Source organism: Pezoporus wallicus, unplaced genomic scaffold, assembly GCF_028554395.1.
Source record: "Pezoporus wallicus isolate ANWC-B61680 ecotype Strahan unplaced genomic scaffold, APGP_CSIRO_Pwel_v1 contig_8393, whole genome shotgun sequence".
NCBI lineage: Eukaryota > Metazoa > Chordata > Aves > Psittaciformes > Psittacidae > Pezoporus > Pezoporus wallicus.
In genome coordinates, this window is record NW_026642958.1 from 1 (window position 1) to 25,041 (window position 25,041).

The following is a 25,041-nucleotide window of genomic DNA, read 5'->3' on the forward strand; positions in this document are numbered from 1 at the left end:
CTGCTGCTGTCTCCTGTGCGGTTCTCACCGATACGGAGGTTTTGCGGGCCGCTCCCGGAGCCCTTGGGCGGGCGCCCGAGTGCCCGGCCGCCTCGAAACACGGCCTGCAAGGCCCTGGGGCGGTGGGCGGCTGTTGCTCCGCCCGCACGCTCTCCCTGCGGAGAACGCTCAGCACCGCCTCACGGGCGGGCCGCAGCGGTCCGTGGCGGCCCGTGGAGACCGTTCGCTCAGCAGCAGCGGCTCCTGCCCAGACTCCTCTTGGGGCCCCGGCCTGCCTGGGACGTGGGGCTATGGGTCGCGGCTTCACTGTTTTCCGTGGTGTGCGGCGTTTTCTGCGATGTTCCGGGTCGGCTTACAACCTTCAGACAATGTCCGGGTGATCTGGGGAAGTGTTGGTGGTCCTGCCTCCACAGAGAAGCCCAAGTGTGTGCAGGTACCCAAAGGCTGACTAGCACTTCACCTGACTAGGCAAAATGTAAGTAGTAGAGCCTCTCAGGTGTGCTGAGTTTTATGTGATCTCTGAAAAAAAAAAGGCAAAGGGCTGCATTTTGCACTAAAATGTCTTTAAAAATCTGGTGTTGTTACCTGTGGAACAAGGAAACAATAAAAAGAGTGGGGAACACTTCAAAAATCCCTGCTGAACAAAAGCACTGGTTGAAAGTTCTTTACGCAGCCTTGGTGGACTGGTCCTGAGTGCTGCCAGCAGGCTAAGGACAGTTCCTGAGAGGGTGATTGATGGAAACCCTGTAAGTAGTCATGGCTATGGATAAATATCATCTTCTGAGCCATTACTGTTACATGCTGGGATATCTACAAGAGAAGCAGCAAGCTTCTTAACTGTCATGGAGAGCATTTTCTGAGTCAGGAAATGCTCATGGTCTATGTGGAGTTGAACAGTAGGAGGAAATTCAGTAAACCATACCAGAAATTTTCTGATGAATCTGTTTGTAAGCCTTTAATCATAATAAAGGAAAAAGCAAAGTCATCTGTAGATGATCCGATGAAAATCTGATATGATTTCATCAAATCCTAGTCCATCAGCGGCAGTACCATATTCAAGAGCCATTCATAGCTTCAGGCTACCAAAAAAATACCAGTAACTAACATTATGTTATCAGTCAAATTAAGTAATTTGTTGGACAGTAAAAACCGCTCAACAGCTGAGTCCTGATCTGCTTTAATAGATGAGTACTTTTTCGGAAGTAGGGCTTGGCAAGTGTATCGTGCCATGATACAGTTTCTTCTGTTGCAACACATATGACAGACTGGTTCATTAAAGGAAACATGAAGTACTGTTACGTGAAGGGCTTTTGCATGTGGCTAAGAGCCCCATGTATGCTCAGAATCTGAAATGTGTTTGGGGAGAGGGTGATTTGGTTCAGAGGATGGATACACATTTGGGATTTTTTAGTTCAACAGTAGCAAACACAGGGTAAGATCCAAATTCTCAATTCACACTCATGGATCATGTTATTAATTAATTCATAGTCCTTGACAGGAAATAAAGTAACACGAAAGTACAGGCATACATATTTTGCTTAAAATTATTACTGGCAAAACAGGATAGCAAAGAATTTTACCTTCAGTCAGCCCTTTGTTAATTTCACAGCTCTCAGTTTCATCAAAGAGGGACTGTATCCCAAATAATTCCTCTTCTGTTTACAATTTAAAGAAACTTAAAACAAATATGGCTAACTAAAATGAGATGTTTCCAAGAACGTTACTAGAAGAGAGGAAAAGAGAGTAAGAAAACCTGAAACAGGATAAATGTTGGTAAAGATGAGGATACAGCTTCATAATGCTGTGCTGTCCTAGCAGGATTATAAAATCCACAGCCACATATGTATATCAGTAACATATTACAAGACAGCTGTTGAGATAAGCAACCACTAGTTGAATTTTCCTGAAATTAACCATAAAATTATAGAATGGTTTGGGTTGGAAGGGACCTTTAAAGGTCATCTAGTCCAACCCCTCTGCAATGAGCAGGGACATCTTCAACTAGGTCAGGTTGCTCAGAACCCCATTCAGCATGACTTTGAATGGTTCCAGGGATGTGGTGTTTACTTTTTGAGAAACCTGTTCCAGTGCCTCACCACCCTCATTGTTTTGTGGAAAAATGAGTCACTTCAGACATAAGAGGGGCATTTTTTTCTGAGTTCCCAATGACATTTGGCTGAGGGTTGTCCTAAGAGAATCCACTGGCGGAGGTGCCAGAATCTGTGGTGTCTGCCTACAGGAACCTTACAGAGCTTGTCTAGGACTCACTGTATTGTTGCCCAGACTCACTTTACGAACTTTGATACTGATTCAGTTCAGGGCACACAGTTGCTATAATCCCTGCTCCTATCTTTTGAAGAATGGGGTTGATTGAAGAATAGGGTTGATTGAAGAATGGGGTTGATTGAAGAATGGGGTTGATTGAAGAATGGGGTTGTAAATAAGAAACTTCAAGGACCTTAGGCTTTGTTAATAACTATAGAGATAAGGAAACTAAGATAAGCCTGGTGGTTATTGACATGACAAGGATCCCAAAATTAAGTGATGAAGAGGAAGATGATGAAGAAATAACCACCAGGGGTCTCAAAGCCCACTACCACATTTTAGTGTGCAAGTGGGAGGAATTCTCTAGAAGTATGATGTAATGTATAAGTAACTTAATGAATATGTATGTAATCTAATGAATATGTATGTTTAAGGACAATATGGTCACAGCCTGGTTGATGCTTGAACGAGGCATGCCAGGAGGAGCTATCCTCTATGTGTCCTGGTGCCACAATGAAGAATTGTCAACTTAAACTTTGTTGGCGAGTTCCTGCAGGTTTCTCCGAACTCTATCTATGGAGCTTCCATAAAAGTATCAGTAGATTTCATTCTGGTAGATTGGCTTATCTTCTCCAAGATCATTTAGTTCCTTCCAGAGTTCATTTCTGAATGGATTTTGTGTGAATTCAGGAAATTTTGGGCAGGGATTATGAATAGTCAGTGAATTAAATTGCCCCTCTGGATGTCCGTGATTTTCTTTAGCCCAAGAAGCTTTGATTAACAGGTGGTCACCTCCAGCTAAAGGTTAGATTACTCTGTAAGTGAGACAAGGAGGCACAAAATGAAATACAAACGTTTGTAAATAAGTAGAATCAGCTCTAAGTAAAGTTAAGTTTGATGGCTTTGTAACAGTAGCAATGGAAAATAACTGAGGTACATGTTTCACAGAAGAAAAAAAAATACAGTCAGAGTGCAGCTAGAGAACATAATGAGAATCTGTGTATCTCATAAAGCATTGTAGTTGATGTAGTTTTAGGTCCTTATGACCTTAGTACAAAAATAAGTGTAAGAACAACAGGATAGAAAACAGGATGTTTACATAAAGAGTATCTGAAACTAGCAGATGTCCAGGATGGGCTTCAGCTAAACTAACTCTGACAAGTAGAGGGACAGGACAATTAAATCTGCATCTTACCGAACCAATTAAGCTGGTGTAAGCATTGTCTACCCTGAATGCTTCAAAGACTGCCAGAAGTGATGAAGATTGTTGGAAGAAGTAAAAGACCCCCAAAGACCACCACCACCTTTATGTACGCATGCAAGGAAACTTTCTAGAAGAACAATGTAATGCATAAGTAGCCTCATGAATATGCATGTATGAACGTAATGAATATGTATGACTACAAAAGGACGGCTTGTTTAGCAATTAGGAGAGACACACTAGGAGGAGCTATCCCCCATGTCTCCTGGTGCCCTAATAAAGAATACCTGCTTGTCAACTTAATCTTTGTTGGCAAGTTCCTGGAGATTTCTCTGAATCGAAACACAGAAATCTGGAGTTTGTGAGGTTTTCTGCCTTCTGCCCGGAGGAGAGTGAGGGCCCTGATTAGCATAAATCACAGTTTGAATGATAGAATCATAGAATAGTTAGGGTTGGAAAGGACCTTAAGATCATCTATTTCCAACCCCCCTGCCATGGCCAGGGACACCTCACACTAAACCATCTCACCCAAGACTCTCTCCAACCTGGCCTTGAACACCGCCAGGGATGGAGCATTCACAACTTCCTTGGGCAACCCATTCCAGTGCCTCACCACCCTCACAGTAAAGAATTTCTTCCTTATATCCAATCTAAATTTCCCCTGTTTAAGTTTCAACCTGTTACCCCTCGTTCTATCACTACAGTCCCTAATCAAGAGTCCCTCCTCAGCAATCTTATAGCCCCCCCTTCAGATACTGGAAGGCTGCTATGAGGTCTCCACGCAGCCTTCTCTTCTCCAGGCTAAACAGCCCCAACTTTCTCAGCCTGTCTTCATATGGGAGGTGCTGCAGCCCCCTGATCATCCTTGTGGCATTCCTCTGGACTCCAACAGTTCCATGTCCTTTTTATGTTGAGGACACCAGAACTGTACACAATACTTCAAGTGAGGTCTCACGAGAGCAGAGTAGAGGGGCAGGATCACCTCCTTTGATCTGCTGGTTACGCTCCTTTTGTTGCAGCCCAGGATACAGTTGGCTTTCTGGGCTGTGAGTGCACACTGAAGCCGGGTCATGTTCATTTTCTCATTGACCAACACCCCAAAGTCCCTGTCTGCAGGGCTGCTCTGAATCTCTTCTCTGCCCACCCTGTAAGTGTGCCTGGGATTGCTCTGACCCAGGTGTAGGACCTTGCACTTGTCATGGTTAAACTTCATGAGGTTGGCATCAATCCACCTCACAAGCATGTCAAGGTCCCTCTGGATGGCATTCCTTCCTTCCAGGGTATCAATCAAACCACACAGCTTGGTGTCATCAGCAAAGTGTGTTTACAGGTGTCCTTCCCTTGTAATTGGCTGGGCCTCCTGCATGGTCCCAGCATCCTGCAACAGTGCAGTGGCTCTCAAATGAATAGTAACGCTCTTCCCTGGGAAAAATGGGGCTAAAACCTCTTACTCACCTGTTAAAATTTGTCTGGCTTAACTAAAATGCACTGATGCATTCATTGAATGACTTCATGTTGCTCTGCTAGATAGTAAGCTGCTGTTACAGCTTTTTCTAGCTCATTTCCCAAAACATCCTGTTTCTAACCTTGCAGTTCTCCAACATCTAACTCTAGTTGTTTAATTTGTAAACAACGTCTAAAATAATTTCTTCTGATTAAGTTACTGTTTGGTTCTGTAAATTTTGAAATTTCATTTTCGATTTTTCTATTTCTGTGTTTCTTTTTCCAAGATGTTTTTCTCCTTTTCTCTTGGGAGATCCTATGCATGATGTAAGGCATACAACAGGGTCCAAATGACACAAGCTTTGTTTTTACTGCCTTTCAATTTTGCTGATTTGCAATGTAATGCATGTTTAACAGGCAATAAAGATGGTATCTGCTGTTTTGAACTGGCCAGTGATCCAAGGATATTTCCTTTGTTTAGTCACACACTTGGAGAACATCTTTTTCTTCTTCAATATATTTTTTAGCACAACATGCATGGCCTGTTTTATCTTGTGTACTTCCCATACTGCCTTTACACAAACACTAAAACCAAATTACAAGCCCATTACGATTGCATTCTTTTATGTAAAAACAAATTTCAGATACACTTCTTCAGTGTTCAGTTGCTTCTGAGCATCCAGAGTGCCAGAACAGAATGTGCACTGCCAGTAACTGCACTTAGCACACTCACTCACTAGCTGTCAAATTTTACTGCAGCTCTTGTCTTCCCAGTTTATGTGCCACAAAACAAAAATGGGATGTGTCTGCTTCTTGAAAGAAATATGTGAGTCCTACCAGGTGTTGTCTTCTTGTTCCTGAAGTAATTGGGCCAAACGTGAAGTTAACAAAGAGTGATTTCTGGAGGGATATCTGCGCCCAGGTGCAAAGACTGCATTCAGTCCTACACATTCTACTTACAATGTAGTTCCCTTTATGCTGTTAAAATAAGTGCGACTTTAAAAGGGAATTTTAAATACTGTTAATATGGGACTGCATCAGGATAGTTGTAGATGTCTTCTCCTGGGAACAAAGGGAGGTTGTCGAGAGCCCAACAGCTGTTTCCTTGCTAACCTCTCTTAGTTCTTTGTGGGTACTGGGAATTGGCCACAGAAGAGGCTGCATTTTCATGCCTGGAAGGAGAAATTCATAATAATGCATTTCCATTCCCTGCCCATCACAGGTGTGGTGATCCCTGAGCTGGCATGGGAGACTGTTTCCTTGATTGTGAAGCATTTGAGATTGACTGCCCATCAAGGCCATTTGTTCTTTCCTAAGTATTACTAATAGCTCTTCCCTGATTCATTGAGTAGGCACTGCAGGGCAAACCTAACTGTTTAACCCTTAAAGCTTTGCGTGTCACTTCCTGCTTCAGCATGGATCTCTGTGAATCAGTCGATTGCCTGAGCACAAGCTGGAAGCTCTGCATTACAATGTACTCCTGTTATAAATGTGGCTCACATAAATTGATGAGAACCAGACCAATGAATCAAATCGGTTTATTGAGCAAGCGACAGCAAGCAAAAGAGCGCTGGGCGGCCGGGGAGTCTCTGCTCCGCCAACGGCACGCAACCCACTTCCCCAAAGTCACTGGTTTTATACTCTTCTTCATCCGATATACGTGTCACCTCCTGGCGTACTCTGCGTCTGTGTGGCCTGTTGATAAGGGGTCTCATTCTGCCTCCCGGTGGGTGTGGGGAGGAAGGCTCCTTATCTCCTTCCCCCATACATTCTTTACCACATGCCTGCGGTCTATAAGCAAAATGTCAAAGTGTCGTGATTTTCCGGTAACTCTTAAGCAAGCAATATTTGATTAACAAACAGGAATTTACTCATCACAATCCCCCCTTTTTCTGTTTACCATTTTGTTCATCAAATCTTTGGAGTTCCGCGTGGCTTAAAATTAAGGCGTCTTCTACTGCAGATTCCTTATCTAGTGGCTCCTATTGAGCCCTAATGAGCATCAAGTGGGCAGCCTCTAGCCTGCTTTTCACCATTGCCATCACTTTGTTAAACACACAGGGGCCAAAAGTTAGTCCCAGAATTAACAATATTAAGGGCCCTGCAATGGTAGACAGTAATATAGTCAACCATGGAGAGTAATTAAACCATGACTCATACCAACTTTGTTGGGCTTCTCGCTCCCTTTTTCTTCTTTCTAGTCCTTCTCGTAACTTGGTCATGGTATCCCGTACAATCCCAGTATGATCAGCATACACACAACATTCTTCCTTAAGTGTGGCACAAGGCCCTCCTTGTTGTAGGAACATTAGGTCTAATCCTCTTCGATTTTGTAACACTACTTCAGATGACTGTACAGATTTTTCTAGGGCACTTATGGATTGTTCGATTGTGACTAAGTCCTCATCTACAGCCATTCTTAAGGTGTGAAATTCTTTACTGAGGCTACTCCTGTACCTCCCAAGATCATCAAAGTGGCTATCGTTAATGCAGTGAAAGGTTCTCGTTTAAACACGTGATGGTCTTGGGCAGTCTGGTGGTCATACATAAAATTTTCAGGATGGTAAAGAATTCTTGGTATTATCATTACTTGGATACGAAAGTCTGAGGAATCATTAAACAATTCTAGCAACAGGCAAGGTGTTACACCTATGTTTGAGCAAACCCACTTGGCGTTTTTGGCTGGTAATAACCACTTAGCTGTTTTTTTCTGTTTAGCAGCAGTTGTATTAACTTCACATAGATGTTCTTGATGTTTTGGAATTTTTCCTACACATCTGCCCTTTCCAGTGACCTGAGCCAATGTTATCCCTTGATTTTCCTTTCCCCATGTACATTCTTCTGGGTTAGAACCATTTACACACCTAGCCTTTGTAGTAACTCCCACTGCTTCATAAAAAGGAGGCTTTATCCCATAACACAGCCAGCAATGTTCAGTTAGGTTGGGATTGGTGGCATTTAACAACTGGTAACTAGCTTCCATTAATTTCCAAAGAAAGTTGTCTCCATTACTGTCCTTAGGATTTTGAGTGTCATTCAATACGAGAATCATTGAGTTGTTGGAAATTATTATGTCATTTTTAACCCCCACTTCGTCTATTTTAGGAATTTCCTCTGATGGTTTTTCTGCTAATATGTTGTTAGGTCCTACGGGTTTAGGATCTTGTGGGATTGGTTCCTTCTTTATTAAAATGAGGCCCCCTCTATTGGCTCCTGGTTCCTTATATCATACCCCCCAAGTTTTCCCCGTTATCCACCCTTGGTCGAAAGGGTTCGTTATATTAATCATAAGATGCCGACAGTTTCCCAGGGATACTATTCCTCCACTCCAGTCTCGTTTCAGAGGGGTACATCCATAAGGCCCCCACTGTACCCTTAAAAACCTGTCCGGATTTCCAGGGACCCAATCTGAGGCTATTGTTTCGCATCCCCAGTAGGCACAATAATATTCCCCAGGGTAATTGCAATATCCTTTTCCTGGATTCGAGCTTGGGCAGAAGTAAAATCTCATACGATCTAAGCACAGGCTTATAGGTGCTATTTGACAGAGGCTAGCTGTAAAAGTGGGCCCTCCTGATGTGACTATTCATTGATCTTCCCATCTGTACAAGGTCCACTTGAAAGGTTGATGGATATATCCTTTTACCGGGATTAATGTCCATCCCCATATCCAGTAGATGATCCAGAAAATTGGTTGGTTACCTCCTCTCATAAATCCGGATTTCCAATCCTTCCTTTGAAATTTGGTAGGGGTCTTACTACCCACATGGCCCATCCACTTAATTTGCGCCTCTTTCCACCCTAAACTTTTGGTGGCTATGGTCCCTCTATATCCCCACCTTAGTACGCCTCTGCCTCCATCGCCTACTCCGTTGCCTGGAGCAGCGAGGTCATTTTTCTTCTCGGCAGCAGTCGCAGTCTTCAGGGGCTCGGCCATAGTTGAATCCTAATATCCTTGAGGGCAGAGTTTAGGGCTCTCGGGTATATGTTCTCCTTGTTCCAATTGTCTCCCCTTTTGGATATAGGTAACTGCCCTTAAAGGCACTTATGAGCCCACCAATTTTCTGATTCTCAATAATCAATTTTTATTCCTGGTTTTCCTTTGTTTCCACCCAAATTGAATTTTGCAGATTTCAATTGTTCGATCCCAGTCCTCTTCTTGCACATCCCAGATTTCTGGGATTAGTTGTGACCTTCCACAAACTAATTTTAAAATTTCTGGCTCAAAATGTAGCTTATCTGGGTATTCTTTTTCACACCAACAGCAAAGATTGAGTCTATGAGGGGAGGAACAAAACCACCTCTGGTTACAACTTTCACATTTAATTAGGACCCAAGCGGTGTGTATTCCCTGATTAGATCGAAAGATTCGGACCTTTCCACAGACACAGGGTATTATGGGAGGTCTTTCAATATGCAATCTTTCCACAGGTGGTTGCTCCCAATCCAAAGTTACTACCCTTCCTGCAGAAGTTCTATATATTCCTTCTAACAGGACCCGTCTGTCAAATCTAAGTATATAATGTCTTATGGGGTTTATAAACTCCCATGATTCAAGCCCAAACCATTGATTAGTGGGGCTCCTCACAACGTCTCTGGACCTTCCCATAGCCACGTTTTAATTATATTTTATGTCCCTTTCTTTAAGGTGATCTTAAGGTCCCCAGGTTGGCTGGTCACTTTCCACTGTATATCTTGAGTCGGTCCCTTGGCGAGTGTCGAATGGGTCCATCCACTTTTGGCCGTACGAATCACTGTTTCTGTGGTGAGTAAAACAAGAAATGGTCCCTCCCATCGAGGAGTTAAAGATGCCTCTTTCCATGTTTTAACTAAAACTTTATCTCCTGGTTTAATAGAGTGTATGAACATATTTAGAGGTGGTCTCTGGGCTATCATACCCCATTTGCACAATTCTTCCCTTCTCTGCATTAAATGTACGATGTAAGATTTAAAATGTTCATCCTCTACCTTCGGGTGTTCGGCTGGGAATTCCATATCATATGGCATTCCATACAACATTTCAAAGGGTGATATCCCTACATCAGTTCTTGGCTGAGTTCTCACATTCAACAATGCTAGAGGTAAACTCTTTACCCAGGAAGTTTTAGTTTCTAACATAATTTTTGTTAACTGTTTCTTAATTTCCCCATTCATTCTTTCCACTCGTCCAGAGCTTTGCGGATGCCATGGGGTATGATACTCCCCCTTTGTCCCCATAGGAGCTGATGCTTCCCTAACTGTTTTGGAAATGAAATGAGGACCCCTATAGGAGTCAATGACTTCTGTAATCCCATACCTGGGAACTATATTCTCCAGTAATATTTTCACTACACTTTTGGCTGTGGCTCTAGCAGTAGGGAATGCTTCTGCATAGTGTGTCAAATGGTCTACTATTACTAATAAATACCTATATCTCCCTACCTTAGGCAGTTCAGTAAAACCTACCTGTATTCTAGAGAAAGGACGGGTCACCAGTTCCCGCCTTCCAGGTATTTGCCTTTGGAGGTGTTGTTTATTCACACGTTGGCAAGTCAAGCAATCACCTGTTTCGCAACTTTTGCAACCTGTTATGAACTCCAATACACATATATTTTAGGGCAAACTGATCTATTAAGGCTTGAGCTCCCCAGTGTGTGGCCCTATGGAATTCTTTCATAACTTTCCAAGCCAAAGTTTTCGGTAGTACTATTCTTCCATCCGGTAATTTCCACTCTCCCTGACTTTCTTTTACTCCCATCTATTTAAGTTTTTCTCGTTCTTGTGTGGTGAACACTACCGCTTGAGGTTCCCTATTCTTGGGCTGCTGATCTTGTAGACCTTTTCTCTGATGGATTATAGATACTGTTAAGAGTGCTGCCCGTTTTGCTTCCGTGTCTGCTAAATTGTTTTCTTTTACTGTGGGAGATAATCCCTTCTGATGTCCTCTTACATGTACTACAGCTATTTTCCTTGGTTCCCTTAAAGCCTGGAGAGTTTGAGTAATGAGTGCTTCATGTATAAGCCCTTTTCCTTGTGAATTTATTAACCCTCTCTCTTCCCATATTTTCCCAAAAGTATGCACGACTCCAAAAGCATATTTTGAATCCGTATATATGGTTCCAACTTTACCTCTTAATAACTGTAAAGCCTTTAATACTGCATATAATTCACATGCCTGAGCAGACCAACTGGGGCTTAGGAGTCCCAACTGTATTACCTTGAATTCCTTCCCATCAACTATTGCATATCCTGATTTTTGTTTCCCTTCGACTACCCGGGAAGATCTGTCTACAAACAGTTTCTCTCCCTCCCCTAGCTCCTCTTCTTCTAAGTCTGGTCTAATCTTTGTCTGTTCCTCAATGTTGCGCAGGCAATCATGAGTCAAACTTTCACTTGGCTCCCCATATAAGAATTGTGCTGGATTTTGTAAGTTTGTTACTTCAAGTTCTTATTTAGGAGAGGAGATTAAAATGCCTTCATACTTCATAAGACGGGCGTCTGTTATCCGTTTATCGGCTTTCTGCTGTAATATACCCCTGATATTATGTGGCGACAGTACCTTTAGTTCGCCTCCAAAGGTGATTTTATGTGCCTCTTCTACTAGGAGAGCTGCAGCCACTATCGCCTGTAGACAGGTAGGCCATCCTCTACTCACAGGGTCTTAAAGCTTAGAGAGGTAACCCACCGGCTTCTTTCCTCCTGCCCATTCCTGAGCCAGAACCTCAAATGCAGTTCCTTCATCAATATTGACGAATAAATAAAATGGTCTCTTTACATCTGGTAGGCTTAAAACTGGGACATTAACTAAGTCTGCCTTTAATGCTTCTAGTTGCCCCTCATCATCTGCTGTCCACTTTAATAATCCGTCTTTAGTCAACTTAGTATAGAGGAATTTCACCTTTTTGCTGTAGTCTTCAACCCACTGCCTGCAATATCCAAAGAGTCCTAACAGCTGTCTAACTTGCTTCTTAGTTTTAGGGGCTGATAGTGATAGTATGCCATTTACTCTCTCAGGGTCTAACTTCTTTGTTCCTTTGCTTAGTCTATGTCCCAGGTATTTTACTTCTTCCTCAACAAATTGCACTTTTGACTTTGATACCTTCAATCCCTGTAGGCTCAAGAAATTTAATAATTTAATCTCTCCTGTCGGACTTTCTCCTCACTTTTCCCAGCTAAAAGTAAATCATCTACATATTGAACCAGTGTGACACCCTCACTTAAGTCATATCCTTTTAAAATTTGTTCCAAATAAGTTCGGAGATTCTGTGAATCCCTGAGGCAGAACTGTCCACCGTAATTGTTGTTTTCTATGGGTATCCAGGTCCTCCCATTCAAAGGCAAAGTAGTCTTTGCAATCTTCTCTCAGAGGACATGCCCAAAAGGCATCCTTAAGATCTATTACACTGTACCACTGCTCATCAGGACCTAATTGACTTAAAAGAGTGTGAGGATTTGCCACTACAGGGAATCTAGCTACTGTTCTCTTATTGATTTCTCGTAGATCATGCACTAACCTGTATTTTCCATCTGCTTTCCTTACGGGCAGGATGGGAATGCTAAAGGGAGACATACAAGGTTCCAGTAATCCTTTTTCAAGTAACCTCTGGATTTCGGGTTTCAAACCCTGCCTCCCTTCTCTAGACAAAGGGTATTGTTTTATCCTTACTGATATTTCGGGGCTCCTTATCGTGACTGAAAACAGTTCGATATCCAATTTGCCTACCGTTTCTGGGGTATACCATACTTCAGGGTTTATCTTTTCTTCATCTGTTACTCGCAGTGGGCACAATTTAATCTTCAATGTTTCATCCTTTACCTCTAAACTAATCCCTAGTTCAATCATTAGATCTCTGCCCAATAAATTATAGTCTGCTTCAGGCACTAGCAGCAGGGACCCCACCCCCATTTCGGAATGCGTTTCAAAAAGTACATCTTTTATTACAGGTACTCCAAAAGGTTCTCCTTTTGCTCCAATAACCTGCACCATCTCTGGGGATATCTTACATCCTCAGGGCAATTCTTCAACAGTTGATCTTTCCACTGCTGAGTCCACTAGGAACTCAACTTCTTGTTGCCAGGGACCCACTTTTAATTTTATCAAGGGCTCTGTTCTTTCTCGAGTCCCCAGCAGATAGAGCCCCTGACACCCCTAATCTTCCTTGAACATCTTCTCATCCATCATCCTCTTTCTACAGTCTTTCTTAACATGTCCTTTTCCTCTACAACAGAAACAAACCACCGTTCCTCGTTCTTTTTTCCCTTGGAGGCCTCCGGGGTCCCGATCCCAATTGTCAAGATTCGGGCCCCTTCCTAGGAATGGGTACCTTCTGTCCTTCCCTGACCACTGCTACCAGCATTCTAGCCTGCTTCTTGTGCGTCTCCTCTTCCCTACGAACATATACCTTCTGAGCTTCTCTCAGTAGTTCTTCTAAACCACGGTCCTGCCAATCTTCTATTTTTTCCAGCTTCTTCCTAATATCCATCCATGATTTAGCTACAAATTGTGTTTTCAGTAAGGCTTGCCCTACTGACGTGCTAGGATCTAGCCCTGAATAAAGTTGGAGATTTTTTCTAAGTCTCTCTAACCATTCTGTAGGGGTTTCATCCTTCTTCTGGTGTTCACTGAAGGCTTTATTAATATTTTGTCCCCTAGGGACCAATTCCCTTATCCTGTGAACTATGATAGTCCTTAAGTCCTGTATATGGCCTCTATCCATTTCATTTTGATTATTCCAATTAGGTCTCTGGAGGGGCCACTTAACATCTGCTGCGGGACCTTGCTGATGTTGCTGGTCCCAAATCCTCATTCCAGCCCTCTGGATCATATCCCTTTCTTCTGCCGTAAACAAAATACCCAATATGGCCTGCAGTTCATCCCAGGTGTAAACATTGGGCCCCAAAAACTGATCTACTCATCCTGCAACTCCCAGGGATCCTCTAATAAGTTACCTATTTCCTTCCTGAAGTCTCTAACGTCTCCTGAGTTCAAAGGAACAGAGACATATCCCATACCACGTTGCGCTACTCTCATTGCAACCTCCTGGAGGGGATATAGATTACCCCTGCTTTCCCTTGCCCTACTTTGGCTCCGGGTCACCCGCCTGTTCTCCTCGGAGGAACTAGGGGTAGAATCTGAATCACTGGGGTAGTTTGGAGCTGCTGGAGGAGGAGAGGGCTGCGGTGGCGGTGGCAGTGTTATATAAGGGGGAGGCGAAACAGGGATTTCATCCTCACTCCGCTTCTTCTTCTTTGCCCCCCCCTTTTCTTTCTTTTAAAGGATATAAATTTGTCCTAGTTTCAGACCCTATCCATAAATGTGCATACTCGCTTTCCTCCAAACTAAATGGTTCCTTTGAATTAACGTAAATATTTAAAGCCTGGCAGATCCAGCCCTCAAAGGACCCAAATATGGGCCAATATAAATGATCACCTCTAATTTGCTTACCTCCCCAAACTTCCATACAGTAATGTACCATTTTTACTTTGTCCTTACCCTGCCTAGAAGGGTAGTCATCCCAATATTTAATCATCAATCCCAACAGACTATCCGGTGGTATCTGGGGTAGCTTAGCCTTAAGCTCTGACCCCCCCCCCCCCCATGGAATCAGAAGGCTTGCTTTTCTTCTGTCCCATCTTCCAGAGTGCCTTCTCACACACACACGAACAGCCCCCTGTTCATGGCCCAGTCTCTTGCGGGAGATGGGAGCCGCACTACTAAGGGGTCCACACTCACTTCGTCCTTAATTGGATGTCTCACACAGGCACACTCTGGGATACCCAACCCCAACCGAACGGGTAACCAGGCCTATTTTTACGCACTCCTGCGTCTTCGTTTGGAGCTTCGTGCACAAAGATCATGGGGTTGCCAGCTTTCTTTTGCTTGCTGTCGAATTTAGGATTCGTCGGTAGAGGGTATGGTGAGATAGCACCCAAGCAAGGGCCACTATACAGCAGGGCGCCTCCCCTGTGTAGGGCTTCGCACCAGATTTCCTCTATCTGAGTCACAGCACCAAAATTGTTATAAATGTGGCTCAAATAAATTGACGAGAACCAGACCAATGAATCAAATCGGTTTATTGAGCAAGCGACAGCAAGCAAAAGAGCGTTGGGCGGCCGGGGAGTCTTTGCTCCGCCAACGGCACGCAACCCACTTCCCCAAAGTCACTGGTTTTATACTCTTCTTCATCCGATATACGTGTCACTTCCTGGCGTACTCTGCATCTGTGTGGCATCATCACACTCCCAAATGATGTTCATTCAGGTTATCTGAGGAAGTGCAGGTGGTTGTGATTGTACAGAGAAGCTCAAGAGTGTGCAGATACCTGACAACTAAGTAGCATCTCACATGACAAGGCAACCAGTTTCTAAGTGGTAGTGTCCCTCAGATGTTGACAAGAGCAAAACCAAAGACTGCGTTTTGTGCTCAATTGTTTTCTTTATGGAAGAGAGTCAGCGTTATTTCTTGGGATGGAGAAGGAGTAGTTTCTTCAAAATGATTCCTTTAAAATCATGGCCTTCTTGTCATCTGTAGAACAGAGAAACAGATGGTGAGGGAACACTTCAAAAATCTCTGCTGAACATAAGTACTGGCTACAAGTTCTTTACATGGTCTTGGTGGACTGTTGTCAGTGATCCTAGCTTTTAGCTTCCATTTGGTTGGCAAGCCTTCCAGTAGAGCTTCGCATGCGTAGCGTGACATGACTTTTTTGTTACAAATTTGTGGGACAAAGATACACAAAGTGATTCACAGAACTCACTAAGAACTCGCCAACAAAGTTGACAAGCAGGTAGTCTTTATTGCAGCACTGGGAGACATGGGGGATAGCTCCTCCTAGCGTCTCTGCCGAACTTCAAACAGACTGTGGTTATATTGTTGCTTAACATACATATTCATTAAACGCCATACGTATCTATTAACCATCCAAGAACCACTTTATGGGATTCTATGCCCATTTCTGCATGCACACAACAACGTGATAGTGGTCTTTGGAGGTCGTTTACTTCTTCCAACAATATTCATCACTTAGCCGCTCCTTGAACTCGTTCTGGCAATCTTTGAAGCATGTGCAGTAGATAAATGCTTACACCGGCTTAATTGGTTCAGTAAGACTGCAGACATAAGTGAATGATTTCATCCTGTCCTTCTACTTACCAGTTAGTTTAGCTACAGCACATCCTGGACATCTGCTAGTTTCAGATACTCTTTATCTACATGTCCTGTTTTTCTTACAATTATTTTGTACGAAGTTCATAAGGACCTAAAACTACACCAACTATGATTTATCTTATACAAGGATTCTCATTATGTTCTTTGGCTGCGTTCTTACTAATTTTTGTGAAACATTTATCTAAGTAACTTTCCATTGCTATTGTTACAAAGCCATCAAACTTAACGTTATTTAGAACTGAATTTACTTATTTACAGAAGATTATATTTCATTTTGTACTTTCTTGTCTCAGAAGACAGTCATGAAACACTCTGAAATTGGCTTCCTGTAAGAGTCGAGAAGAGTTTGATTGGAGGCCATCATATTCTGAAATAAACCTAATTAAAAAAATCCTATAAACTGTCTTGTAAATTACCACTGTTTTGTTTTGTTTTTTAAAGTGCTCTACATAAACTTCCTCTTTCATGGACACCCCCTTATCATGGGGAAAGAGCTTGCGTGCCCTTGTGAGGTTGAGAGCTACGCTGGTGGTGGCACATGCCTCTGCTAGGGTCTCCCATGCCAAACAGGTCTCAACTGAAGGGTCAGACAAAGTGTGTCCATGGGCAGGATGGGCTCACTAGCCTGCGGGCAATCGCCCTAGGAGAAGGACAACTCTAACTTCAAACCCAGGCAGATGGACCTCGTCTAGCCTTGTAAGGCCATCCGTGTAAGAGAAGGATACTTTAACCGAACTTATGACCTGAGGACTTTGCTGTCACTGTCCAAGCTCGCTAGGCCCTGACAGATAAACCTCAGGTGTAAAGGGTGGGGCCAGTTCCACGCACGCTGTGCCTCACCTGAAAAATCCACTGCACAGGCCCGAAGGGTTTACTCACACTTGCAAAAGCATGGGTAAAGCCCTTCCCAAATCTTCGTTCACGAAGTCAAGCCATCACATCACATTGTCACATAAACTTCCTAGAATTTTGGAATGCTTTAACCGCTACCTAGTTTTTTTCTGGGAACTCAATGGCTCAACTCTTCCAGAAGCTTTGAAGGCCATTGAGGTGCTTTGGGTGGGAACCAGGTTCTCTCCAGATACAAAAAGCTTTGCTTTTACAACATCCTCCCAGCGTAAGAACAGTCAGCCTTAACTAGTGAAGAATCAGAGCCCTTCTGGGGTAATGGTCGAATCAAAAAGCCTCAGAATCCTAGTAGGAAGATCTTTGCTTGATCTGAATTTGGAGGAGGAATATCATCTTGCCTCTGAGCCTGGTTTTGAACCAACATCTTTAAATGTTGGGATCAATGAACCAGTTCTTCTTTAACTTTGCTTTAAGAGGATAATCAAGGGGACTTTATTACTTTATTAAAGGGTAACTCTAATTGAGTACCTGGCCAATTTGTATTTTCCAAGCAAGTTGCTATAAAACTGATACATAAATTATCTAAAATTAAGAGAAACAGAGGCCTTCTTCCAGTGGGTTTGCTGAATGACATGGTTGCAACACCTACAAAATGTCATGCCCACAGGAACCAAACATCTGTCATTTAACAATTTTAGTAAAAGAGCAATAAGCTTCAAATTTAGGTGATCTATATTAAAATTTGCTTTTTTTCAAAGTGAATCTTTGCATACATCAGGATGTGGTGAATAAAAGCTCAGCTTTTAAGAGAAATGCTCTAAACCCCAAGATCTATCAGATAGTTCTTCTACCTTCTCACAGAGCAACTTCTGATTTTAGTATTTAACTTACAGGAGCAGGCTTACAATGAATCTGCTTAGAATTAAAACATATGTGAAAAAGAAAAGAAATTAAAAAAACCCTCAAACCAACCCTATTTAAATCAGTACTTCAGTCTGAGCAATAAAAAACAAAAACCAAGGTTTTAGAGGTTTGACGGGGAAGATTTTGTGGCAAAATTATTTTGTTCATAGCTCAGTCTCAATTCATTATTAGATTTTCTACTTTCTATCAACAGTCTTCTTTTTTACCAGTGTAATTATACCCTTTTGGTAAGTAAATGATCTACTGCTATGTGTTAAAGAGTGGTAACCTAACAAAGGGGGAAAAGAGCCTAATAAATGTTCTTTGAGAGAAGACTCACAGATTCTTCCTTTCCTGACATTCCTTTAAAACAGGTGGGACTTTTCTCTCATGAAAATGAGACACTTCTTCACAGGCATGCTTTGGTCACAGCAAGAGAGAATCCCAAATGAATTACACTACTATTGCAGTAATTTAAACCCTTCTCCCCCCACTCTTGTATCTTCCCTCCTCCCTTTCACACACATACATACACACACAAAGGCAGTAGTCCTCAGCCTTTTGGTAGACAAAGTATAGCAGTTTTTCCCCTTGATAATTTCTATGTAGGTAGGAGAAGTCTTTATGATGGACAAGGAAGGTATGTACTCTAAAATACACCTTTTCTTCATTATTTCATTTATATGGACTTTGAAACATAAGAAGCTTGATGAGCAGCTTAATATACGAATACATGACACTCATTTCCACTCTGAGAGTTTTTGCTTTAAAGGAGGTACGGAAGCGTTTGAGATATGTGCTGTCTATGTAATGTGCTCTAAAGCTTTCCAGGGAAACCAAAGAATAATATAAAGAAATGCACCGCAGGAAAAACAAACGAACCAAGCAATCCAGAAACCAATATTGCAAGAAATCTTGCCAGAAAAAGAGCATGACATCCCAAATTATTAATAGCTTTTAAAGAAGGTAGGAAAACTGTTCTTTCAAAGATTTAGTACTGAGAGGAAAGAAAATATTCCTTTTTAGGGAAGCCAAGCTTATTTCCATACCAGATCGAAAATAGGATGTAGAGAATCTTCTGTGATTCTGCTTCCAGTAATATTGGGTTAAATAGGAAACATTGTAGGCTATTTTGAAGTTACATATTGAGCATAATGCCTCATTCTGTTTCAATTTTCCATAGTATTTACTGAACTTTTACTTTGTATTTTGTATTTTCATTTGTTGTTCATTCACTTTTTATGGATAATATCTTCATTACTTTTTTTATTATAATTACAATCATGTCCCTTCCAGTTTAGATACATTGTTAATTCTTATGCATGGGTTGTGTAAAAAGAAAATTAAGTTTTAATATATTCTGTATTGATGCTGAAGGTAGAGTATATACGTAACTTGGTAGAATGCTTTACTGTGTTATGATAGTCTCAGCTGTGATGATCTAAGGATACAAATTAGACTGCTTTATGGTGATATTTATCTAGTAAGCTTCTAGTGGGATGAAAAAGATAAAAAGAAATAACGACCTCTAGGCTACTTGGTGCACTTAAACTCACACATTAACACATCCACCTTCATAAAACCAGAAACCATCTAAAACATATGCTTTCATAAAAGCCTCAATTATTTTATACACAACTGTAGTTGCAACACAACTTTAAAAGAAATTAATGAAATTAGGGCAACTCAAGGGAAATGTATTTTGAGAGGCTCAGAACTGCAAGAAAAAGGAAAAGAGCCCCTATACCGAATCAATACAATATGAAGTGATAACTCATACAGTTATTTTATATCACTCTGTTTTGAAAATTCTATGAGAATTTGTTAAATATACTTAAAGAAGGTCTGGATGTTGCATAAACACTTTTTCCCTACAGGCCAATGAGACTCATCAGGGCCAGGCATATGGGAGACTGTATAACAAATGGAACCAGATTGCACCAGAACAATGGATAAAAGACTTACTTGCAGATTTTCACAACTATTTCAGTAGGTGCCTTCCACAGCTGAACAGTCAAAATACAGGAATTCTGCAAATGCACTTAGCAGAATATGATATAGTCCATTTAATTCATCATATAAAAAGCAAGCCCCCAAAAAACCTTCAAAAACAAACTTGGGAGCAAACATTCACAGAAGGGAACTTAAAATCCCTAACTAAATCAAATAAAATAATGGATTTTGTCATGTTTCTGTTTATACACATGATCTAAAATTTCACTGCACATACTACAAGCTCTCGCTTTTACTCTGTTATTTTTCTCTAGTGTTTTATGTTGATTAGTACAATTATTTCATATATAAATACCCGTTAACGTTATTGTGACTGAACATTCTTGTGAGCTTAAGTGCCTAGATGAGGACTGTTAAGGCTTTCCCATGCTTTTTGTGCCAAACTAGACTACCACACATATTTTGACTACTCATGTAATGAAATTCTGTAAGCCACAGTCTAAAAATAAGTCTTTTCAGTCTGTTTATGTTTAATAACACTACTGAAGTAGTCAGTCTGAGCCCTCTTTCATAGTCTGGAGCCAACACATAGCAGCCAGACAGAATATATTTCTAATGTACAGTTAAAATGCAGTATAAATATCACACTGTAAATCTTTATAGGAATTAACAGAGCTCATTAGTTTACAGATTCTCAGCACCTGTATATTAAATCTTTTCTTTTTTCTTAACTCTCAGGAGAAACATATCTCCATTAGATTTCAATTCAAGAAAACAGATTGTTAATGTTCACCCCAACCTCCAAGTGATAGTTTTTATTGGTCGTTATAATTGCAGATAAGGAGTTTCTTCTGTTCCTTTCTGTAGGTTACAATCATGCCTTTTAAGCATCGTGATTGTTTCCATCTACTGTGTATTTCTTTAATAAAAATCCATGTGAACATATCACAGGTAAATGGATGGCTCTAGAATGTGTTTTCTTACAGTCTTCCATGAACATATATTTTTTACCTGTACTGAGCAACGATCAACAAGACTTCAATGTGCTGTTTCAGATCAAACATACAAATCTGTAGTCTGGGCACACATTCATGACAGAGTTGATTAGTTTCCTCTCTTATACTATTTTCTACACCCCACAGATCCTATAATAAAGATGACTGCAAAACAGTTTATGCTTTTAAACAAACCCTAAGGATTTTCATTCAGGTGTTTTATTGAAGAAATCATATACCTGTCTAAGCAGAACTATAATTTCACTTTTAATTTTTTTCGAAAGTTTTACTTTCACTCTTCTCTACAGTGATAAAAAAAAATATAATCTGAAATCCTGAAATCAGGTGATCATTGGGAAGAATAAATAATATCCTATGGAAATTAAATCAATATTGAAAAGTATAGGAAAGTTGCCTGAAACAGTTCTGGCTTGACTTTTTAATGGATCAGATTAATCTGAAATAAGCTAATCAGCGTCCCTGCTGTAAAGGTACTGCAGAAAGTTGTTTGAAAAATACCGAGGCAAATTGTTTCTATAAATTTTTGATCCATGATGGATTTGTTTTAATTAGGAAAGCAAAATAAAATATAAGTTCCTGCTGCTAGGAGATATTTAGAATTAACTGGCACAAAAACTTACCATGCAATGAAGTCAGTTGCTTGCAGAAATCATCAGTCTTTGCAACAGGATATTATTTGAATACCTTACTTTTTAAGGTTTGGTTGTTGTATACTGTAGCAGGAGGAAGAAAGGTGATCTTTGAAGTTTTCTATCTGGGGTTCTAGAGAATCCAAAGGTATCTTTCTCATCAGGTAGGCAGAAAATGAATCTCTCTTGTTTGTGTGGACAGCTAGTGAATCAGAGGACACACCGGACTGGCCAACTAACAATATCAGCATGCACCATGAGTGGGAGGAGGGAATTCCAAATGCATATGTAGGCTGTAGCTGCATGTTGACCAGTAGTGGAGCTTAAGCTTTTGCTACCTTCTTCTTAACTGGCTATTCTCACCGTCTTGCCACCTCATACAAACTACTTGCACAGCACTTTGTGAATAACTTCAGGACTGCTTCAAGTTACACGCAGAGGAGCATACATACATACATGCTGGAGAAGTTTTGTGGCCAGCAGCTCTGTGAACTAGCACCACTGCTGAAAAGTCTTGACAAGTGACACTTTGTTTAGCTAGACACAGAGAAATGTAATAGAAAGTTTTAGGTTCGTATTAATGAGTGTCTGGGTGTGGAAAGCACCAGGGCAACAAAGAGCAGCAGAAGAGATGCAGGCATGGACTATGTTATGACACCTAGATTAACAGATCATCAAGATACCATGAAATGTATGTGCATCTTCACAGGTGTCCTGGGTTCAGCAGTAGCAGTCATTTTTCTCCTTCTTAGTAGCTAGTGCAGTGCTGTGTTTTTGACTTTCAGCCTGAGAACAGCGCTGATAACACCCACGTTTTTAGTTGCTGCTCAGTAATGTTTACTCTGACCAAGGACTTTCTGAGTCTGATGCTCTGCCAGGGAGGAGGGGAAGCCGGGAGGAAGCAGAGACAGGACACCTGACCCAAACTAACCAAAGAGGTATTCCATACTACAGCATGTCATGCCCAGTATATAAACTGGGGGCAGTTACCTGGAAGGGTGAGATCACTGCTTGGTCAGGCTGGGTATTGGTCGGCGGGTGGTGAGCGGTTGTATTCTGTTCCCTTGTTATTTCACTTATCATTATTATTGTTATTGGTGGTATCAGTAGTGTTTTGTGTTATACCTTAGTTACTGACTGCTCTTATCTCAACCCGTGGGAGTTACATTCTTTTGATTTTCCTCCCCATCCCTCTGGAAGCAGTGGGGGGAAGAAGGCGGAGGAGGGAGTGAGAGAGCAGCTGTGTGGTTCTGAGTTACGGCTGGGCTTAAACCACGACAACAGGGCACCCAGATTGTGAGTCTGAGGAGAATCAATAAATCCCAGTGATTCAGAGAGGTGGGACAGGATGAAGGGGCTAATCATTATCATCTCCTAAGAAGGAAAAACACATGCATCCAAAATCAGTGTTTCATCAATAACCTAAAAAAGGACCTAGGAGAAGTGTTGAGAGGATTGATAGTCTACATACCTTGTCCTTTGAATGTCTGAGGAAGTCTGAATGAGGAAATACACCTGGCTGCCCACTTACTGAGATTCCATGCTTGACAGACACTCTTACTGGTGCTGTATGTGGATATGACAGTATGGCTGAAATCAATTTTATTGTAAGATAAAAACACCTTTCCTTCATGTAAGGTCTCATGTTGAGCTTTGCTGCCCATGTTGCAATATTATTGCGTATATAGAGCTCTATATAGCAAAAGGAATGTTGAAAACTGAAAGAATGTGAGAGGAAATGAGGCTATAGTAAATATATTGGGGCTGCTTTTATGGAGATGTCTGTTGCTTCACTTGACTGGAGCACAGCTCTTTTAAAAGGCTCCTCCGTTAAGGCTGAGTTGCTGTGAAAGTGCTGTTGAAACACGAATGCATGTTCTAGCATGATAGTTAATGTTGTCTAGCCAACAACAGTTTTAAAAAGGGGGTGCTGACTGAGCATAAAAGGAATGTTGTGGTTAAAGCCTCTCATTTCACCAGAGACAGATGCAGATCACATAATCTACCCACAAGGTATCTATGCACCTTAGACAAGGCCTGTGATGAGTTATTAGATTCCTTATACCAGTGTATGCCTATACAGTGTAATCAGCTTCCTGAAAAAATTCTTTAGGAGATCATAATGGAAATATAAAATATGTTGGAACAATTGTATTATGAAGAGTCACTTTTGGCAGGTGACTTACAGGGCATCTATTCTTTTCCTTTGTGGGTGTGGTCTTTTTTGTCATCTATATATGCACTGTCTTAATTATATTATAAGCTTGTGCTTTACACTCCAGTAAGCAGTTTTCTTCACACTGGATAGGCATTCTATAGTTTTAACCAGCCAAACATTTCTCAGAGATGCACAGCAAAAGGACAGCAGGCAGCAATCAAAAAATTGCCATTGAAAATTCTGGCTGGATATAAAACAAAACTTGCTCCTGTTAATGTGGATCAGGTCCTGGAATAAGCTTTTGAGAGGCACTGTGGGGTTTCCTTCAAAAATTTTTAAAATTCAGCTGGACAAGTCCCTAGGCAACCTCATCTGACCCTGAAGTTAGTTCTGCCTTGAGCAGGTGGTTGGTCTATGTGGCATTCTGAGGTCTCTTTGAAACTAATGTTTTCTAGAATCCCATTAAGAATATGATGGTTCTTCCATGTCTTCATCTTGCTTCAGAGCTGAGCATTGTTCTCTGAAGAACTTTTGAAAACTGCTCATACAAATGTATGAGACAGAAGCACCATTTGCCTTTAAATAAATAAATATCAGGGAAATGTCTCCCTACAATTTTCTAGAAACAATGATAATTTTAAAAGAAAAAAAATGAAAGCTGATATCAACACTGTAAATAGCGGATTTGTATCAAACATTTCACAGGATTAAACTGGTCTCCCATGAGTACAATCAAGATATAACATGCATTTGTTTCGGTGGACAGCTGTTCCTTTCTTCTGCATCTTTCCAGGAAGATGTTCGCACCAACAGCCTCTAAAAGCAAGCTGAAGTAAGCATCCCACTATAGGCAACCACATTAGTTGATGAGAAAAGATAAATTTGCTCTTATGTACCACCTCTTTTCAACATAAGTGTGGGGACCACTTTCATTCTTCTACTCTGAGATGCGTAAAACTAAGTGTTTGGGTTCACCTCAACTGGTAATATAGCATGAGATAGAGAGGAAAATAAGTACCAATGCAATTATTTATACAAGCATTTTTAAAGATAGAGTGCTAAAGCACTTAATCTGCTATGTTAAAGCAACTGTAATTATTTTGTTACTGGTAGCTTATAATTTCAAAGTCACAGCACCAGCTTACTAAAAGCATAATTAATAAGAGTTTGCAATTATTTATGAATGTCATCCAGAGCCTGTTATTAACACTTGCATATAATGAATTACATTCTCTCTAAGTCCTTGACTTCAAAATCATCATAATCCTGTGATAAATGGGGTTTAGTAAATAGGTCAAGTCAGAAAAGTCTCATGCAGGCCTGAATAATTTAAGATTTTCCTTACATAAATTTTCTCAGCACTTCAGGAAAGTTTACAGTTTTATGGTACTACTGTGTTGCTTAAGACTTAGTGAAAGGAATCTGAATTGGACACACATCTCAAAAGGAGCAGAAAACAATTGGTTAATTGACACTTA

General features: G+C 41.2%; 1 long non-coding RNA gene across 2 annotated transcripts; it reads left to right on the plus strand.

Moving 5' to 3' along the window:
• Positions 1-209: 209 nt before the first annotated feature.
• LOC130612021 (uncharacterized) lies at positions 210-22,952 on the plus strand. Of its 2 annotated transcripts, XR_008975371.1 has the most exons (4): positions 210-475; positions 20,628-20,711; positions 21,496-21,569; positions 22,690-22,952. It is a non-coding gene; the product is annotated as an uncharacterized LOC130612021 (long non-coding RNA). The 2 variants fall into 2 exon arrangements; XR_008975370.1 differs by lacking the exon at positions 22,690-22,952 and having other exon boundaries at positions 21,496-21,754.
• Positions 22,953-25,041: the final 2,089 nt, after the last annotated feature.